General features: G+C 37.4%; 1 protein-coding gene and 1 pseudogene across 2 annotated transcripts in view; one reads left to right on the top strand and one right to left on the bottom strand.

Moving 5' to 3' along the window:
• The window catches only part of RNGTT (RNA guanylyltransferase and 5'-phosphatase), a 308710-nt gene that overhangs the window by 130349 nt on the left and 157003 nt on the right, over positions 1-21358 (top strand). The gene's annotated exons all lie outside the window — the stretch shown is intronic.
• LOC123798569 (ATP synthase F(0) complex subunit f, mitochondrial pseudogene) lies at positions 10465-10729 on the bottom strand (annotated as a pseudogene).

Here is a 21358-nt window from a genome sequence, read left to right as displayed (position 1 = left end):
TCCCACCAGCAGTGTAAGAAGGTTCCCCTTTCTCCACATCCTTGCCAACATCTGTCATTTCCTGACTTGTTAATTTTAGCCATCTGACTGGTGTGAAGTGGTATCTCATTGTGCTTTTTATTTCTATTTCCCTGATGCCAAGGGATGTCGAGCACTTTTTCATATGTCTCTTGGCCATTTGGATGTTTTCTTTGGAGAGGTATCTGTTCATGTCTTCTGCCCATTTCTTGATTGGATTATTTGTTCTTTGGGTGTTGAGTTTAATAAGTTCTTTATAGATTTTGGATACTAGCTCATTATCTCATTTGTCATTTGCAAATATCTTCTCCCATTCTGTCTTTTGGTTTTGTTGACTGTTTCCTTTGCTGTGCAAAAGCTTTTTATCTTGATGAAGTGCCAATAGTTCATTTTTGCCTTTGTTTCCCTTGCTATTAGAGACGTATCTAGCAAGACGTTGCTGCGGCCGAGGTCACAGAGGTTCCTGCCTGTGTTCTCCTCTAGGATTTTGATGGATTCCTGTGTCACATTTAGGTCTTTCATCCATTGTGAGTCTATTTTTGTGTATGGTGTAAGGAAATGGTCCACTTTCACTCTTCTGCATGTGGCTGTCCAGTTTTCCCAACACCATTTGTTCAAGAGACTGTCTTTTTTCCATTGGATATTCTTTCCTGTTTTGTTGAAGATAATTGACCACAGAGTTGACGGTTCATTTCTGGGCTCTCTATTCTGTTCCGTTCATCTGTGTGTCTGTTTTTGTGCCAGTTTCTTTGGAGAAATGTCTGTTCGTGTCTTCTGCCCATTTCTTGATTGGATTATTCTTTGGGTGTTGAGTTTGGTAATTCTTTATAGATTTTGGATACTAGCCCTTTAAAAAGATTTGGTTTAAATACTCACATATTTGGGCCACCTTTTCTCAAAATGTTGGTGTATTGTAGACCATTGTTTCATGAGGATATAATTAGACTTTATTATTGATTCTAGGAGGATTCCAAAGATATTTTTAGATGTTATTTTCAAGTAGAATCTTGAATGACTCAGTTTTATATACTTAAGAACAAAAGAATAATAAATCCAGAATGGGGTTTTTACTGGTTTAAGTGCATTGCTTTTCTTTCTTTCTTTTTCTTTCTTTCTTTCTTTCTTTCTTTCTTTCTTTCTTTCTTTCTTTCTTTCTTTCTTTCTTTCTTTCTTTCTTTCTCCCTTCCTTCCTTCCTTCCTTCCTTCCTTCCTTCCTTCCTTTCTTTCTTTTTCTTTCTTTTTCTCTTTCTCTTTCTTTTTCTTTTTCTTTAAAGATTATTTATTTATTTATTTGACAGAGACAGCCAGTGAGAGAGGGAACACAAGCAGGGGGAGTGGGATAGGAAGAAACAGGCTCCCAGCGGAGGAGCCTGATGTGGGGCTTGATCCCAGAACACTGGGATCACGCCCTGAGCCGAAGGCAGATGCCCAATGACTGTGCCACCCAGGCGCCCCTAAGTGCATTGCTTTTCTAGTACTTAAAATATACTTTGCTTAGTCTTATCTCTGAAACCTATTATTTTGTGTCAAATACCCCAAAGCTGTGGGTTTCTTCCACTAGTTCTACCCATTCCTTTTCCTCATTCACAAGGATTTTCATTTCTTTGCCTATTTTTATCCTTTGCTTTTCTTTTTGCATGTCCTTAGAATTTCTCATCTTGGTCTAGGGACTATGAGTACACATATATGTCCACTTACACTGTTTACACATATGTGTACTCCTTGAGAAGTAGAGAACGTCTCACCAGGCTGAAGTAGGTTGAGGCCTTTCTGGGAAAGAATCTGTTAAGTGGACGTATGAAAGAGAACTAGAAGGAATTTTAACGTGGACATAGGAGGCTAATGACAATAGAATTAATGAAAGCAAGTATTCTTTAAAGATGTTATGTAAAGGGACTCCTGGCTCAGTCATTTAAGTGTCTGCCTTCGACTCAGGTCATGATCCCAGGGTCCTGGGATTGAGTCCCACTTTGGGCTCCTTGCTCAATGGGGAGCCTGCTTCTCTTTCTGCTTGCCACTCTCCCTGCTTATGTACACACTCTCTCTCTCTCCTCTCTCACAAACAAACAAATAAATAAATAAAAATCTTAAAAAAAAGTATTATGTAATTCTAGTGAACCGTTAAATTGTTGTTAAATGCCTAACTTTAAGTATAGGAAGAAAAATCACTTTAACAGAGGTATATTTTGCTGTTTTGTTCATAAAGTATTTTATATAGCAATCTAGATATAAATCTTAGGTCCTGTTTTTATTTGATTTCTATTTATATTTCTATGCTAGTTTAAAATTGATACAAAGAATAAGGGAAATGTTATATGCATTTTTATATTGTGGAAAACATAGTTTATTTCTTAAGATCTCACTACCATTTTCTCTACTTTATTTTGCAGTAGATCATGTTTAGTTTACAGATAAATGCTATTAGGCATCTCAGTATGGGCTACCTTCATCCAGAGATATTCAGTGTCTCCTAAAGGTCTCATGTGTAGTGGCTAACGGGGTGATTTTACCCATTAACCGACAGAGGAACTGTGGCATCATTCTACAGTCTGCAACTTCTTGAACAGCCTCTTGGCAATAATGCCCAACAAGGGAAGTCATGCGTTCCTGCTGATCAGTATGACCTTGAGGACAGTCCATATTGTATCATCTAGATAAATTTAGTGACAAAAACTTACTGCAGTGAGCTCAGGACAAGACTGCCCTCACTTCAGACTCTAGCTACAAGTTTTGGCCCCCAGGCTCACCTTTGCGTCAGATCTGTTAGCTACAAATTCTGGGGTTCCCAGGGTCTCCCTCACGTTTGATAATTCAGTAGAGTGACTCAGAGACTCAGAAAAGCACTGTACTTATCATTACAGTTTTTTAATAACAAAAGAAGAACCACATGGGACAAAATCTGGAAGGGGCCCAAATTTGAAGCTTCTGGTGGTCTCTTCCTGGGAAGTCACGGACAGCATTACCGACTTCTGGCTCAGATGCATTGACAGGACCCAAAGAGTATTGCCAACCCGGGAGCAATTTGGTGTCCAAATTTTATGTTGTAGTTCCGTCACATATTGCCTGCGTGACTGACCTTTAGTTTTCAGCCCTTCTAAGTAAGAGGTTTGGGCCAATAGATTAATCTCCAGTTCCTTTGGAGGGGCAGAACTGATATGGCATGTTCCAGAGTCTCCATTGTAAATCACGTTGTTACAGTCTCTGGTGGCCAGACACCTCAGGGAAACAAAGTTAGGCTTGTCAGGCAGTACATTTCAGGGACCTAGAGATCATCTCCTGGTCGTGGAGGGCAAAGGCCAGACCTCTCTTTCGGTAAAGTTAATTCTTCAGTACATACCTATTCAAATAAGGGATGTATTTTTTTTTCACGATTTTATTTATTTATTTGACAGAGAGACAGCCAGTGAGAGAGGGAACACAGGCAGGGGGAGTGGGAGAGGAAGAAGCAGGCTCCCAGTGGAGGAGCCTGATGTGGGGTTCGATCCCGGAACGCTGGGATCACGCCCTGATCCAAAGGCAGACGCTTAACGACTAAGCCACCCAGGTGCCCCAAGGGATGTATTTTTGAATGAGATGTAGCAAGTATTGTTTTGCAGTTTACCTTGTAGCTCTTTGAGTCTTAAATTTTATTAAAAAAAAATGATTCCCCCTTTATACTCACATTATAAATAATTAACTTCTTTCTTTGTTTCTCTAATTTTTGTCCCTTTTCTTGCGACATTCAGACAGCCACTTATGTAGTTTAATTTTATTTTTATTGCATTACATATGTGTTTATGGCTAAGTACCCCTTCTGTTCTTGTATTCTTTTCAAAAGTGCTTATTTTTCTTCCAAACTAGTAGGTCATGCTCTTTTACCCACAAAGGAAATATTTACCTGTACTTTTTACCAGCTGCAATCTGTGTAAACATTCTGGAAAACATTTAGGAGAGGTTTCCCAGAAAAAAAAGTACTTTAAAAACCGTGCTTAGGGGCGCCTGGGTGGCACAGCGGTTAAGCGTCTGCCTTCGGCTCAGGGCGTGATCCGGGCGATCTGGGATCGAGCCCCACATCAGGCTCTTCTGCTATGAGCCTGCTTCTTCCTCTCCCTCTCCCCCTGCTTGTGTTCCCTCTCTCGCTGGCTGTCTCTATCTCTGTCGAATAAATAAATAAAATCTTTAAAAAAAAAAAAAACCGTGCTTAAAGCTTGGACTATAGAGGCAGTGAGGAGCAATCAAAGCTTTTTAGTTGTGATTATGGCACATAACAAATTGTTTTAGAAAGCTCTAGTGGAGATGAAGAGAAATAGTTCGGAAAGAGAAAGTTAACCTATAAGCAAGACCAGTTAGGACCCTATTAGTGTTATCCCTGCTGAAAATAATGAAAGTAATAAGGGATGATTTGTGAGAAAGTTATTAACTATGAGGGATGATTTCATCTTTTAAAAAATCTTACCCCTTTAATAATCTGTACGTATATTAACAGCTTTTAAACTTCTCTTAACAATTTTTTTAATGTTTTTATTTTACACAGTTTCTTGGGATAATTCCATGTGTTTTCTATCTAACTATATCTATTGACTTGTTTTTATTTACTTATTTTATTAAATTTTTATTAAAAAAAATTTTTTTTTTGAGAGAGCGATCGAGCGTGTGTTTGGGGTTGGGAAGAGACAGAAGAAGATGAAGAGAGTATCTTAGGGCAGGCTCCACACAGGGGTGCGGAGCCTGACTTTTGGGGCTCAGTCTCATGACCCTGAGATCATGACCTGAGCCAAAATCAAGAGTTGGGTGCTCAACCAACTGAGCCACCAAGGTGCTCCTGGCTTGTTTTTATTGGTCCCAAAACTGTACTGTTCATTTTATACTTATTCAGTACACATTTGTTGAAGTGAGAGCTTACTTTGTGTCAGATTACTATAATAGATGCTGAAATACAATCATACGTGTTTGATTTTATTGACCTCAAAAAGCCCACAGCTCAGTTTGGTAGTCAGACAATTAAAGAGGAAAATCCTGTGGTAGAAGGAAGTGCAGGGTACTATGAGACAATGTTGAAGGAGATTAGAGATTAGGAAAAGATTTCTGGGAATGTGACACGTTAGCATGGAAAAGCAGTTAAGAACATGGGCTTTGGAACCCATTTTGGAACCCAGAATGATTTTGGATTCTCAGTTCCTTGCTTTGTGACTTTGGGCAAGTTCTAAACTTCACCTTTAAAATGGGGATGGGGCACCTGGGTGGCTCAGTCAGTTAAGCAGCTGACTCTTGATTTTGGCTCAGGTCATGATCTCAGGGTCTTGAGATTGAGCCCGGTGATGGGCTCCATGCACAGTGTGGAATCTGCATGTGATTCTCTCTCTCCCTCTTCCTTTGCCCCTCCCCCCTGCTTGTGTGTTGAGTCCCCGAGTGCTTGCATGCAAGCGCACGTGTGCTCTCTCTCTCTCTCTATCTCGTGCGTGCGTTCGCACTTGCACACTCTAAATAAATATATAAGTAAAATCTTTAAAAAAATAAAATGGGGTTAGTAATGGTCCCTATTGCATAATATTGTTATGAGGCTAACATGGGTCAATATAGTGCTTAGAAAAGTGCCAGCATATAGTGTTTATATGTTTTGCCTCTTTTTTCTCATCTGTTTTGTTTTGTTTTGTTTTGTTTTGTTTTCATGGATACGTGATTAGTACTCAGTAAACATTTGGATGCAACTGGATGAGAGATGAAATTATAATTACTTTTCTGTTTTCTTGGAAGTCTTTAAACAGCTCTACTAAATGCCCTTTACTATAAAATGATTCTTTTATGTATATTTAGATCCATATTAACCACAAGTCATAAACTGGTAGGCTCCAGAAAGTTTAAGCTCCTATAATACTTAAAAAACATTGAGTTTGCTTGTAGGTGAAGATGTGCTCTCACGTTCATCATAGTTCTTACTAGTCCCTGTTGTCTTATTCCCAGTCTTGTTCAGGTTTATGGCCTGGCATCTACAGGTGTTTGAGTTTGGGACCTCCACACTAGACCCTGACACTTACTCTTCAGGATAAAAACTGATAGATCTCTTTTAAATCTCAAACACTTGATAGATTGGCTGCGAGTTAGTGGCACCAAATGAATGTTTGTTGAATAAATGATTAATGCCTCAGTTATGAGATGAAAAAGAAGTCTGGCACAAAGAACTTTGGTTGTTCCATGAGGGTGAGTTGACTTTTATTTTATAGAATTATGAGGGAATTTTGGTAAAAGTAAGACTGACAACTACCAAAAATAATAAAGAATCTATATTTCCTTTTTTTTTTGTTTTTAAAGATTTTATTTATTTATTTGACAGAGAGAGCCAGCGAGAGAGAGAACACAAGCAGGGGGAGTGGGAGAGGAAGAAGCAGGCTCCTAGCGGAGGAGCCTGATGTGGGGCTCGATCCCAGAATGCTGGGATCATGCCCTGAGCTGAAGACAGATGCTTAACGACTCTGCCACCCAGGCGCCCCAAGAATCTATATTTCCTAGAGAAATTTTGTTCTTAGATTTTCTAACTTGTCCCTTAGGATTCACCAGTATTCTTAAGCTTAATTTTAATTGTAGTAATATGGATTGAAAGAGCCAGTGAAGCTATTTATATTTTGATTAGCTAACTTTAATGATATAGTTGTTGAATCATCATTGGTAAATAATGAAAATCAAATTTTTGTTTTCAAAAGGAAATAATGATCTTGGCTTTTTGGTGAGCAAAAAGGATGAGTTTTGTAGATTGATTTTGTACTGATTAGAACGATATTTAGGGTGCAGAAGCATTGAATAATCTTAGCCTAAACCAGAAATTAGACTTTGGGAATGATAAAGGATGAAGAGTAATATCCAGGTGAGTGGGAATTTCCATCTTGGGGGGATTGGTGGAAATAAAGTCATGAATTTTAGGGGAGTTACTAAGGCACAATTAAATAAGCAGAGATAAGCTATTCTGTTGAGTATTCTCAGGCAGTCAGTTGAAGTTATGTAGAGATATCTGCTCAGGAAATGTTCGATATGAGTAGAATAGTCCAGAACAGAAAGCTGGAGGTAGTTTATTTCTTTTCTTGTTTAAGTATTCCCTTAGTGTATTTTTCTTTACTTTAATGAATCGATGTTGCCATTTTGCATTCCCAATTACACTGTGGATTCATTTTCTTCTTCATTGTAGTCTTAAGCTATCATTTTACTTATTTCTAAAAGGTTCCTTTCTACGCTTTGTAACTTTGCAGTTTCTGTTTTGTTTCTTATGTTTCTAATTTCAAGGCCTTTTGCATTATCTTTCTCTGCTTATGCATTTATAATGATTTGGTTTCCAATTACTTTCTGATTCATAGACACATAAAATGCCAATTCAGAGTCCATCACCTGGTGTATAACCTTTTTGTCATTTCCACCAACTTTTGGTCAATAGAAAGTTCTAGGATGTTTCAGATGGTATTCCAGTGATGGGATTATATTCATAGGTAAGCAGGTTAAAATTTTATAAGTAAAACTTTATGACACACTATCATGCTTCTTAATTATTTGGTTTATGTCTTCTATTTTACCTTTTATCTAATTTTCTTCTAATTTAATCTGGTAGAAGATAAGAAGATTATAATTCTGAAAAGGAATGTATCCTAGTTTAGGATAATTCACCACATATTCCACTTTAAATTTTCTCCAGGGTTTTGCAGTTAAATTTTTATATTTTAAGAAATTTGTTAGAAGCATTTTAAAAACAACTTGGGTAATTTAAGTTGAACTGTTTTTCTGTAGGAAGATTGACAGGAAATGGCTAATCACATCATTGCATTTAATGTTCTTACTATGAATTAGAATTAAGGTATTATTTAGGCATATTGGTCTAGGCTTATATTATCATTGGGTCCCCAATATCTGAAATGCTAACTGGATTTCTAGCATTGGTAGGCAGTCAATTGGTAGTCAGACAATGACTACCTAATGAACACTGCTTGAAATTTTATTTTTATTGAGATGTTATCATCCAATTATCTAAGAAAAACTTACGGTAGCACTTTTTATGTAAGAATACCAGTACAACTCATAAATAAGTTTTACTTAAAGTATAGAAGAGGAAAAAAACACAGTAGCTTAAAAATATAGGACATTCTATTTTGAAATGTAATATCAGAGACACAAATTCTTGTGAATTTTTAAATTACCTGCTATTTAAGTTATTAGAATAAAAGCTGACTTTTTGAGCCATGTTATTTTAACCGTGTATGTTGAAACTCTCTTTGGCTTCTTGGTTAACCATTCCTTCCTTGGAGACTGTGCCTGACTTCTCTCAGACCACCCATCAGCCTTGTTGAATACAACTTCCTATGTTTGGTTTGATCTATTTATTACCCTGGCCTTTCGTTTCTTCATAACTTACAGCTCAGTGATTTTCTTCTGATTTAGTCATTTTGACTTTGGCAACTTATTTCTGGCTACTATTCCTACTTTAAAGTTTTAAATGCAGACATATTGCTTTCTAACCACAGCTGCTCTTAAAAACTCGTGAGACACTTCATCCAGACATTTCATCAACTTCTCTGTCATCCAATGAACTGAGACTGTGACATCTTCAACTATATCTGGGTCTTACTAGCTTTAGGGGCACATGGTTCTCTTCACTAGTCTTATGATTTCAGCCTAGGTGGCTCTTTCTTTTTTTCTGAGCATATCATAATAAAAGAAAAAAAGAAGAAAAAGAAAAAAAAAAAGAATAAATTCAAGGACAGACACGGAGCACAATGGATGAGCAACCCAAGCAGGAAAGTTTATTAGGTGAAAAGTAGAGATGAGAGCCCATAAGCTCGAATGAAGGGGGTGGGGGAGAGAGAGAGTCAGAGAGAGACAGAAACAGAGAGAAGCAGAGACAGAGTTGTGTACCTGGGGTTTTGGGTTTCTATCTTGTATTGACAGTTGTTAACTAGGGGGTAGAATATTTATTACTTGGGGTGGGGATTTCTTGGGAGCAGGGTTTCATGCTTTTTCTTCCTTATTCGGTCAGGGATTTCTGGCCTCCTTTGTCAGTCATCTTGGGCTCTCTGATTTGCTACAGCTTAATGTGGCTTTGTTTTGGACTGCTGCCCGGCAGGACTCTGACTTTCCCAGAAGCTGGCCGTGACTTCCTCTTTGCCTACCTCCAGATATCCTGTTAGAACCTAACTAACTGTCTACTCTGGCATAACTGTTTTTGAGAGGTCTTTACCTCTACTGAATGTTTTTTTCCTACTTGTTGAATTATTTACCCAGAGAAGAGTCTTAAATTTTCCATGTATAGTTGAGGATTTTTGCCTTATTTTTATTAATTACTCTGTTAGATTTTTTTTTTAAAAATACATTTTGGTTTTTGTTTTTGAGGTGCATATACGTTTAAGATTGTTATAGGTCCTTTTTTATCTCTAATAATATTTCTTGTTCTTAAGTCTTCTTTGTCTAATATTAATATAGGCTAGCCACTTCAGCTTTCTTTTCATTAGTGTTAGGATTTTTTAAAAAAAGATTTTATTTATTTATTTGACAGAGAGAGAGAGTACAAGCAGGAGGAATGGCAGGCAGAGAGAGGGGGAGAAGCAGGCTCCCTGCTCAATATGGGGCTTGATCCCAGCATCCTGGAATCGTGACCTGAGCCAAAGGCGGACGCTTAACCAGTTGAGCCACCCAGGCACCCCAGTGTTAGGATTTAATACCTTTTCTATCCTTGTACATTTATCTTTCTATCTTTCCATCCATCCAGCTTTTTTGAGGTATAATTAACCTATAACATTGTGTAAATTTAATCTGTCCTACTTTTAATTTAATCTTTATATACAAAGCAGGTTTATTGTGGACAGCATATAGTTAGTTGGTTCTTGATTTTTTTCCCCCAATCTGACAATTTCTGCCTATTAAATAGGGTGCGTGTACCATTTAAATTTAATGTAGTTATTACTAGGGGTCAGTGTGGATCTACCATCTTACTACTTTGCTTCTGTTTGCCTATGTGTTATTCCTTTTTCCCTCTTGCCGTCATTTGGATTACTTGAGAATGTTTGGATTTCATTATAGCTCCACTTTTATCTTTTTAGGTATACATCTTTGTTTTATATTTTAGGAGTTAGTCTAAGGGTTATAGTATGTCTCTTTAACCTTTCACTGTTTACCTTTAGATAATATATCACTTTATAGTTGGGGTGAGAACCATACAATAATATCATTCCATTTCTTGTCATATATTTTGCTTCTAAACATGTTAAAACCACACAATACATTTTAATATTTTTGCTTTAATTATCTTTTGAAGAAATTAAGTACAAATATTTTATATTTATTTTAGTTTTCAACTATTTTTCTATTTTTTTCTTTTTTTTTTAACCAGTCATCTTTTCTTGGATGTTAATTCTCAATTAGGATATGAAAGGATTCAGGGTTCCAGGCAAAAGTGATGGTCAGGAATGCAGAATGTGCTTCCACACTGGGCCCTTTTCAGTGGTACTTTTGTAGCCGCTCATGTTTGAGTTCCTCATAACAATAATAGTAATTGAAAAACACATGAGCTGCCAGCATCATGGAAATCCCAGCAACACCACCCCCTTTTTTCACAGTACTACCAGGTAGTACTAGTAGTAACCTCTTTGAAACGCTCCAGCAATGCCTTTGGGGTGAAATTCTGCATTGGTATCCAACTTGGCAACTCTCCTAGTCTGACGTCCATAAGTTTCTTCTTCTTCACTGGTACAGATGATGCCATCTTGGAGTCCTGGGTGTCTGTTATATCTAGTTTTCAGCCATTTCTGATGTTCTTCATATATTTTGTTCAGATACAGGTTTTTGTTGTTTGTATATTTCTTTTACCAGAAAACTTTCTTTTAAAATCTTCTGTGTTACAGCCTGGTAGAAATTCATTTTATCAGATTTTGTCTGTTGGACAAAAGTTTTTTATTGTGCCTCCATTTTTTAAAAAGATATTTTCATTTGCTAAAGATTTTTGGATTTATAGTTTTTCTATTAGTACTTTAAAGCTGATGTTCTATTATCTCCTGGTTTATATAATTCATGACAAAGAGTCTGCTGTCATTCTTATTTTTTTTGAACCTTTGCGCATAAGTTTTTTTTTCTTTTTACTGTGGTTTGACTGTGTACTTTTTTCTTAAATCCTTGTTCTCTAGGCTACTATTGGGATGTGTGCTAGTGCAAATGTGTGTTTAATTTTGCATTAATCTGAGGCATTATTCCTCCCAATTGTTTCTTTTTTAAAATCACTTTCTTTTTAAAAATCTCTCCAATTGTACAGAAGTTGTATCTTTTTACTCTTTCAGCTCTTTGATTCTGTTTCTCCTTCCCCCTTTTCTTTTTGTAGTTCAGTTGGAAGAAGTGATACACTTTTCTTCTTCAAGATTCTTTCTTCTCAGTGATTCTTTCCTTTGTTGTGTTCTGTCTGCTGATAATACCATTGATTATTATTCCCATTGATTAGCATTCTTTCTCTCTGATCCTGTTTTTTTATATCTTGCATTTCTACTTGTCTCATTTTTATACTTTTTATCTGTTTGTGCTGAAATTCCAGGTTGGTTCATATATGTTTTTCACTTTTTCCTTTAAAATGTTAAGGTTATTTTAAAGTCTTTGATAATTCAAAACATGAGTCATCTGGAGTCTTGTTCTTTTGACTGTCTTATCTATTGAGTGTAGATAGGTTTTTGGGTTTTTTTTGTTTGTTTTGTTTTTGTTCTTTTTGTTTTTGTTTTTTGTTTTTTTTGCTTTGCGTATATGTGAAAAATATTTTTTATTGGGTGCTAGATGTTTGTTTTTGTTTTTTTTCCCACTGTTTGAACAACAGAGACTGAGGTAAATATATTTGTGCTTGGTATGGGTATACCTCTTTTTTTCAGTTTGTCAATAGGTCACATTTGAAGCAGTAGGTTAGTGGTTGAATCACTCTGTTCTCTATTTGGGATGGGTTTGTGTTGCTATATAATTATCTTTGGTGCTCCAAAGACTTCACATTCCTTCAGCACATGACTGCTGTTAATGTGCTTATTGAGTGTGGAGCAAAGAACAGTTTCTACCAAAAGCTGAATCAATACAAAAGGTGAATTCTCCCAAAGGTGAATCAGTATATATGTCTCCTCTCCCTTTGGAGAGGCTTGGGATTCAGTCCATCCTGTTGCCTAGAGCCCTCAGCTCTCTAATAACCTTAGCAAAAGTTACGATTTTATAGATTATCTGCTTTTTTATAATTGTCAGATTATAAGCAACATTCTCTTGCCACTCTTTATAGTAAGTGAAAGTGGCACTTTCCGTTAAACCAGACTTTTAAAGATAACTTTAAAGGAGGGGGCACCTGCGTGGCTCAGTCTGCTAAACATCTGTTTTCGGCTCAGGTCATGATCCCAGGATTCTGGGATCGAGCCCCACGTCAGGCTTCCTGGAGCGTGCCCCCCAGCCACATGTGCTCTCTCTCTCTCTCTCTGTGTCTCGAATAAATAAATAAAATCTTTTTTAAAAAAGATAACTTTAAAAGCTAAACACTTTCAAGATCATGAACATAGACATATGGAATGAACAAAGGAGAAAAAACTTTCCTAATGTTATTCAGTTGGTACTTTTAACCTGGCATAACATCTGTTGTGAAAATTGCATGTGAAGTATGCTATAACTCAGGAGATAGGAGTGAAAATAATGGAAATAGTTAAATGATTTAAATTTTGGCTCTAACAATGAAGATAGTGATATATAGAAGATGCCCATAGCAAGTTTGGATAAATTTTCTTTCAAGAATTGTAAATGTAAAAAAGCAGTATTTTTAATTTAACATAATTTACATATATGGTCAAATATGAACAAGTAAATCCATTAATGATAAATTGTACAATAGTAATACAATGTTTAGATTTCATCTCTATTCCCCAAAAATCTTTTTTTTTCCTTCAAGAATTTTATCTACCTTTCTATGCACCTTTTTTTTTTTTTTTTTAATGAGTTTTTATTATATTATGTTAGTCACCATACAGTACATCCCCGGTTTCCGATGTAAGGCTCGATGATTCATTAGTTGTGTATAACACCCAGTGCACCATGCAATACGTGCCCTCCTTACTACCCATCACCGGTCTATCCCATTCCCCCACCCCCCTCCCCTCTGAAGTCCTCAGTTTGTTTCTCATAGTCCATAGTCTCTCATGTTTCATTCCCCCTTCTGATTACCCCCCCTTTCTTTATCCCTTTCTTCCCCTACCGATCATCCTAGTTCTTATGTTCCATAGATGAGAGAAATCATATGATAGTTGTCTTTCTCTGCTTGACTTATTTCACTTAGCATTATCTCCTCCAGTGCTGTCCATGTTGTAGCAAATGTTGAGAACTCGTTCTTTCTGATAGCTGAGTAATATTCCATCGTATATATGGACCACAACTTCTTAATCCAGTCATCTGTTGAAGGGCATCTCGGCTCCTTCCACAATTTAGCTATTGTGGACATTGCTGCTATGAACATTGGGGTGCATATGGCCCTTCTCTTCACTACGTCTGTATCTTTGGGGTAAATGCCCAGTAGTGCAATGGCTGGATCATAGGGTAGCTCAATTTTTAACTTTTTAAGGGACCTCCACACTGTTTTCCAGAGTGGCTGTACCAACTTGCATTCCCACCAACAATGTAGGAGGGATCCCCTTTCTCCACATCCTCTCCAACAATTGTTGTTTCTTGCCTTGTCTATTTTTGCCATTCTAACTGGCGTAAGGTGGTATCTCAGTGTGGTTTTGATTTGAATTTCCTTGATGGCTAATGATTTTGAATATTTTTTCATGTGTCTGTTAGCCATTTGTATGTCTTCATTGGAAAAGTGTCTGTTCATATCTTCTGCCCATTTTTTGATTTGTTTATTTGTTTCTCGTGTATTGAGTTTGAGAAGTTCTTTGTAGATCTTGGATACCAGTCCTTTATCTGTAGTGTCATTTGCAAATATCTTCTCCCATTCCGTGGGCTGCCTCTTAGTTTTTCTGACTGTTTCCTTGGATGTGCAGAAACTTTTAATCTTGATGAAGTCCCATAAATTCATTTTATCTTTTGTTTCTCTTGCCTTTGGGGATGTGTCATGAAAAAGGTTGCTTTGGCCGATGTCGTCGAGGTTGTTGCCTATGTTCTCCTCTAGAATTTTGATGGATTCCTGTCTCACATCGAGGTCTTTCATCCATTTGGAGTTTATTTTTGTGTATGGTGTGAGATAGTGGTCAAGTTTCATTCTCTTGCATGTAGCTGTCCAGTTTTCCCAGCACCATTTATTGAAGAGACTGTCTTTTTCCCACCAGATGTTTTTTCCTGCTTTATCAAATATTAGTTGCCCAAAGAGCCGAGGGTCCATTTCTGGGCTCTCTATTCTGTTCCATTGGTCTATGTGTCTGTTTTTGTGCCAGTACCATGCTGTCTTTGTGATCACAGCTTTGTAGTACAGCTCGAAATCCGGCATTGTGATGCCCCCAGCTTTGTTTTTCCTTTTCAACAGTTCCTTGGAGATTCGGGGCCTTTTCTGTTTCCATACAAATTTAAGGACTGTTTGTTCCAGTTCTTTGAAAAATGTCCTTGGTATTTTGATCGGGATAGCATTGAAAGTGTAGATTGCTCTGGGTAGCATGGACATTTTAACTATGTTAATTCTTCCGATCCATGAGCATGGAATATCTTTCCATCTTTTTATGTCTTCCTCAATGTCTTTCAAGAGTGATTTATAGTTTCTAGAATATAGGTCCTTTACGTCTCTGGTTAAGTTAATTCCAAGGTAACGTATGGTTTTTGGTGCTATTGTAAATGGGATGGATTCCCTAATTTCTCTTTCTTCGGTCTCGTTATTCGTGTATAGAAATGCAACTGATTTCTGAGCATTTATTTTGTATCCTGCCACGTTACTGAATTGCTCTATAACTTCTAATAGTTTGGGAGTGGATTCTTTTGGGTTTTCCATATAGAGTATCATGTCATCTGCAAAGAGAGACATTTTGACTTCTTCTTTGCCAATTTGAATACCTTTGATCCCTTTTTGTCGTCTGATTGCTGTTGCAAGGACTTCTAGTACTATGTTGAATAATAGTGGCGAGAGTGGGCATCCTTGTCGAGTTCCTGATCTTAAGGGAAAGGCTTCCAGCTTTTCCCCATTGAGAATAATATTTGCAGTAGGCTTTTCATAGATGGCTTTTATGAGATTGAGAAATGTACCTTCTATTCCTACACTCTGAAGGGTTTTAATCAGGAAAGGATGCTGTATTTTGTCAAATGCTTTTTCGGCATCGATTGAGAGGATCATATGGTTCCTGAGTCTTTTCTTGTTGATATGATGAATCACGCTGATTGATTTGCGAATATTGAACCACGCTTGCATCCCAGGTATGAATCCCACCTGATCGTGATGGATAATCCTTTTAATGTACTGTTGGATTCTATTAGCAAGGATCTTGTTGAGGATTTTGGCGTCCATATTCATTAGGGAAATCGGTCTGTAATTCTCCTTTTTGATGGATTCTTTGCCTGGTTTGGGGATCAAGGTAATATTGGCCTCATAGAATGAATTTGGTAGCTTTCCTTCTGTTTCTATTTTTTGAAATAGCTTTAGGAGAATAGGTATTATTTCTTCTTTGAATGTTTGGTAGAATTCCCCAGGAAAACCGTCCGGGCCTGGAGTTCTGTTATTTGGAAGGTTGTTTATCACTGACTCAATTTCTTCATAATTAATTGGCCTGTTTAAGGAATCAATTTCTTCCGGTTTCAATCTTGGTAGTTTATAGGTTTCCAGGAAGGATTCCATCTCTTCCAGATTGCTTAGTTTATTGGCATATAGCTGTTGATAAAAATTTCTAATAGTCCTTCCAATTTCAATGGTGCTCGTCGTGACCTCTCCTTTTTCATTCATAATTTTAATAATCTGGGTCCTTTCTCTTTTCTTTTGGATAAGTCTTGCCAGTGGTCTGTCAATTTTATTGATTCTCTCCAAGAACCAGCTTCTAGTCCTGTTGATCTGCTCTACTGTACTTCTGGTTTCTGCTTGATTGATTTCTGCTCTAATTTTGTCAAGTGCTTCCTCGTGCGTGGATTAGGCCTGTCCCTCTGTTGCTGTTCCAGCTTCTTGAGGTGAGAATATAAAAACTGCATTTTAGATTTTTCTATTCTTTTGAGTGAGGCTTGGATGGCTATGTATTTCCCCCTTAGGACTGCCTTTGCAGTATCCCATAGGTTTTGGACTGTTGTATTTTCATTCTCATTGGTCTCCATAAATTGTTTAATTTGATTTTTGATTTCCTGGTTTATCGAGTCATTCCTGAGCAGGATGGTTCTTAGTCTCCAAGTGTTTGAGTTTCTTCCAAAATTTTCCTTGTGGTTGAGTTCCAATTTCAGAGCGTTGTGGTCTGAGAATATGCAGGGGATAATTTCAATCTTTTGGTATCGGTTGAGACCTGTTTTGTGTCCCAGAACATGGTCTATTCTTGAGAATGTTCCATGGGCATTAGAATAGAATGAGTATTCTTTGGTTCTGGGGTGTATTGTTCTATATATATCTAAGAGGTCCAACTCATCGAGTATGGCATTCAAAGCCTTTGATTCTTTGCTTAGTTTTTGCCAGGGTGTTCTGTCTATTTCTGATAGTGGAGTGTTGAGGTCCCCTACTATTAATGTATTTTTATTTATATGTCTCTTTATTCTGGTTAAGAGTTGGCTTGTGTATCTTGCTGCTCCCCTGTTGGGGGCATATATATTTATAATTGTCATATCTACTTGTTGAATACTTCCCTTAAGAATAATATAGTGCCCTTCTGCGTCTCTAACTATAGTCTGTAGTTTAAAATCCAATTTATCTGATATGAGAATTGCTACCCCAGCTTTCTTTTGAGGTCCATTTGCGTGAAAAATGGTACTCCATCCCCTTACTCTCAGTCTGAATGCATCTTTGGGTTTGAAATGAGTCTCTTGTAGACAGCAAATGGATGGGTCATTTCTTTTTATCCAATCTGCAACCCTGTTGCGTTTTATGGGATGGTTCAAACCATTTACATTAAGGCTGATTACTGAGAGATATGATTTTAATGTTGCCATGTTGCCAGTAAAGTCTTTGTTTGTATTGGCTGTGACTTTCTGTTCTGTATCACTCTTGGGGCCTTTTTACTTTTATAGAACCCCCCGTAATATCTCCTGTAGGGCTGGTTTCGTGGTTACGAAATTGGTTAGTGACTGGCGATTCTGAAATGTCTTTATTTCTCCATCAATTCTGAATGACAGCCTTGCTGGATAAAGGATCCTTGGCTGCATGTTTTTCTCTGAAAGAGCTTTAAATATGCTCCCCCAACCCTTTCTCTCATTCCAGGTCTGTGTAGACAGGTCTGACGTAATTCTGATGCCTTTGCCTTGGTACGTGAGAAATTTCTTTGCCCTGGCCGCTTTCAATACTGTATCCTTGCATCTAATATTTGCGAAATGCACTATGACGTGACGTGGCGTAGGTTTGTCGTGGTTGAGCTTGGGAGGGGTCCTCTCTGCCTCTTGGATACGAATGTTTGTTTCCCTTGCTAGATTAGGGAAGTTTTCAGCTACAATTTGTTCAAATATCTCTTCTAGACCTCTGTTTTTCTCCACCCCCTCGGGGATGCCAATGATTCTAACATTGGATCGTTTCATTGAGTCAGTAATCTCCCGTAACCTACATTCGTGGGCGTGGATTTTTTTAAGACCATCTTCTATTTTCATTTTTTCCTCTATTAACCCATCCTCCAATTCACTAACCCGTTCCTCTGCTTCTTGTATGCACCTTTTTCATATAGTACATGGTACAGTACATTTAAAGTCTAAACATTGGGGCACCTGGGTGACTCAGTTGGTTCAGTCCTCTTGGTTTTGGCTCTGATCATGATCTCAGGGTTGTGAGCACGAGCCCTCCATCGGGCTCCATGCTCAGTGCAGAGTCTGCTTGTCCATCTCCCTCCCTTTCTGCCCCTCCCCTCTCTGCTCATGCCTTTGTGCCTGTGCATGCTGTCTCTCTCTCTCTCAAATAAATAAATAAATAAATAAATAAATAAATAAATAAAATCTTCAATTAAAAAAATAAAATCTGTAAACCTTAAATGATGATTAGAGGACCTATACATATAGGATGTTGCAAAAATCTTTGGGCATTTATTTCAGAGTCAAAGCAGACTTTCTTTCGTTATTTTCTTATTTTTAACTGAAATCTGTCCTTTTTTTTTTTTAAGATTTTATTTATTTATTTGACAGAGCGAGAGCACAAGCAGGGGGAGTGGCAGGCAGAGGGAGAGGGAGAAGCAGGTTTCCCGCAGAGCAGGGCGAGCCCAATGTGGGACTCAATCCCAGGACCCCAGGATCATGACCTGAGCCAAATGTAGTAGATTAACCAACTGAGTCACCCAAGTGCCCGAAATCTGTTCTGTTTTTTAGCTGTCTGACTTGAAGCTAGTTACCTAATCTCTGATAGCCTCAGTTTCCTTTTCTGGCAAATTCAATAATAATAATACAAAACTCACAAATACATATCTTGTGAGGAATTACATATTTTGAATGGTATATGTTAAGAACCAAGCAAACAGTTTATTATAGGTCCTTAGTACATGATAGGTGCCACTATACATGTTAAGTAAAGAAAGACTCTTTTGCTACCTCTGTCTGTCTGTCTCTCGATAATTAAAATCTTAAAAAAAGGGGGGGGGGAAGGGGAGGGGTGCCTGGGTGGCTCAGTTGGTTAAGTGTCTGCCTTCGGCTCAGGTCATGATCTCAGGGTCCTGGGATTGAGCCCCTCATTGGGCTCCCTGCTTGGCAGAGAGTCTACTTCTCCCTCTCTTCCCTGCTCATGCTGTCTCCCGCTATCTCTGTCATTGCCTCTCAAATAAATAAATAAAATCTTAAAAAAAATTGTCTGGAGTAATCAGCAAGGAGTAAAACAAGAGTAAAAACGGGCTATTTCTTGTTTTGACGTAAGAGGTTTCTGATTTGTAAAAAGGTAGAGTAAAATAAAAAATGAGGTGATTTTCATTTCTGCAGTAGGTAACATCATATTATTTAGAGTCTTGCCAGCTCTGTACTATTACTTTATATGTACTTTGTGTACAGGGATGATCCGTTATATCAGTTTGAGACTTTTGACCTAAGAGTAGGAAAGCTATGTTTATTTGCCATAGATGATGTACCTATGGTTAAGGAGGACAAATTCTTTTAACCTTTGAAAAGTTTTTTAGGGGTGCCTGCCTGCCTCAGCTGGTAGAACATGCAACTCTTCATCTTGGGGGTCATGAGTTTGAACCCAGGGTTGGGTGTGGAGCCTACTTAAAAAAAAAAAAAAGAAAGTTGTTTGTTTTTTCAAGGTGATGTGGCATTTGGTTTGCATTATTTCTCAGCAGATTTTGTGCTATGAATTTAGCAGTTTACCTTTTCTTACATGATAGGGTACAAGAAGTATTAAGGTTATACTTTTCTGTCTTGCTTGAACCTTTACCCTTCATTAGTTCATGGATATTTGAAAAAAGTTGAAATAGAACATGAAGGTCTTAATATAATATGCTTCTCAATATGAATACAAGTTTCAAAAATTTTTCCTCTAGGATGAATATATCACATACATACATCACATACGAAGGCTTTAATCTCAAATTATCTTCCACATTTCCAGCAAGAATGTAAGCTGATATTTTTGCTCTTTGATGCTTAGGATTTATTTTTCCTCTTTTAAAAGGAATTTATAAGAAATCAGTGTTTTTAATTCATATGGAATTTTTTATTCTGGCAAATTGCCTTCTCAATCAGCCAGGTAATTTAAACCACTGAGTACATGGGTGACAAATCTATGAATCTCAGAACTGTCCTGCCCATTTTGCCAGACTCTGGATAATATGGCTGTAAGAGTCCCAGTTTGCCAGCTGCCCACCTAAGAATTCTTAGTGTTGTAGTAAAAGGAAAAAACAGAACAAGAAAGAAAACTTCAAGAGCATTACAGTTTTTAAAAAAAATTATGTGAAAATATACATAAAATTTATCTTTTTAGCTATTGTTAATCATACAGTTTAGTGGCATTAAGGATATTCACGTTGTTGTGCAGCCGTCACCATTATCCATCTCCAGATTTTTTTCTTCTTTCCAAATTAAACTCTGTACCTCTTAAACACTAACTCCTTATTCTCCCCTTGCCGCACACCCCCTGACCAGGCTCCCTAATTTCTGTCCCTATGAATTGACTAAGAAGCTTTACAGTTTTAAGGGAATTTAGATATTCAAACCCGGAGTTGTCTTAAAGTTGTTAGAAACTAGGCTTGCTCTTGTTTTTTTTTGCTGTGAACTGCCCTCAGTTTAGAGGAATTACAGATTTTGAAGAACGAAGTGGCAAAGAACACGAAGCCGCAGTTTGGAGGAGACTCACAGATTTTGTTGCAGTGAAATAAACTTGAAATTTTGGTTGTTGCTTTTGGAATATGAATCTCCCTGTAGATAAAGTGGTTTTCAGGAGGACGGGATTGTGATAAAAGTGATGTATCATACACAGCATAACCAAAATTTTGGATCCAACGTATTTGAATCCCAGACCTATCCTGCCTGTGATGTACGTTGGTCAGACTCTGGCTCTCTGAAATACAGAAATCAGTGTTTAGGGCTTCCATCGGTGATACACATGTTCAGGTCTTCAAAACAATAAAAATCTGCGAAAGAAGCGTTTACTTGCTCAGAACTAATGAGAGAGCTTTGGGGCTATACCTACTCTTTAGAAGATAATGACACTGGAAAAAACTGTCATTTGTATTTTATACTGTGTATACCTTGTAATGCATTTCTGTGCTTGAAAAAATATGAAAAAGACAACAAAACAAAAAGTAGGACAAAAAATTTTTTAAAAATCCTCTATTGGTGGGTTTGGGGACGGCACAGATAATATATTTTTGGACTGTGATCCCATGTCTGAGGTTGCTTAAGGTTATAGATTCTCAGGGGAAGTCTCCCCTGCCCCCTAGCCTCCATCTATCCCTTGCACGTTTCTCTGTGGTTTCCTTTTTTGTGTATGTTTTTTATTTTATTCCCTGTATTTGTTACTTCTCAGAATTTCTGTTTTCACTGATTTTGGCCTCTGTCTTCCTTCCTTTTATGCTGGCTCAGCAATGTATTTAAAAAATGTTTTTAATATTTTATCCATCATTTTGGTTGTTTTAGTCATGACTGTTGTTCAAGATATCTAGCCTGCCATGGAGTAAGTCTTTGTACATTAAAAAAAATTTTGCAATATGTTAACCTAGATCTCTCTGTATCACCCACCTTCCCCATTCTGTATTTCAGTTCTTAAAGCTTATACATTAAGAAATTTTTGTAAAGCTTGTAAAAAATTAAAATACCCTGTAAGTGATTATTG

The sequence above is a fragment of the Ursus americanus genome, chromosome 11 (genome assembly GCF_024610735.1).
Source record: "Ursus americanus isolate L20-20 chromosome 11, mUrsAme1.1.p, whole genome shotgun sequence".
Lineage (NCBI taxonomy): Eukaryota > Metazoa > Chordata > Mammalia > Carnivora > Ursidae > Ursus > Ursus americanus.
The sequence above is the reverse complement of the archived record's forward strand: the minus strand, read 5'-3'. Positions and strand labels throughout refer to the sequence as shown.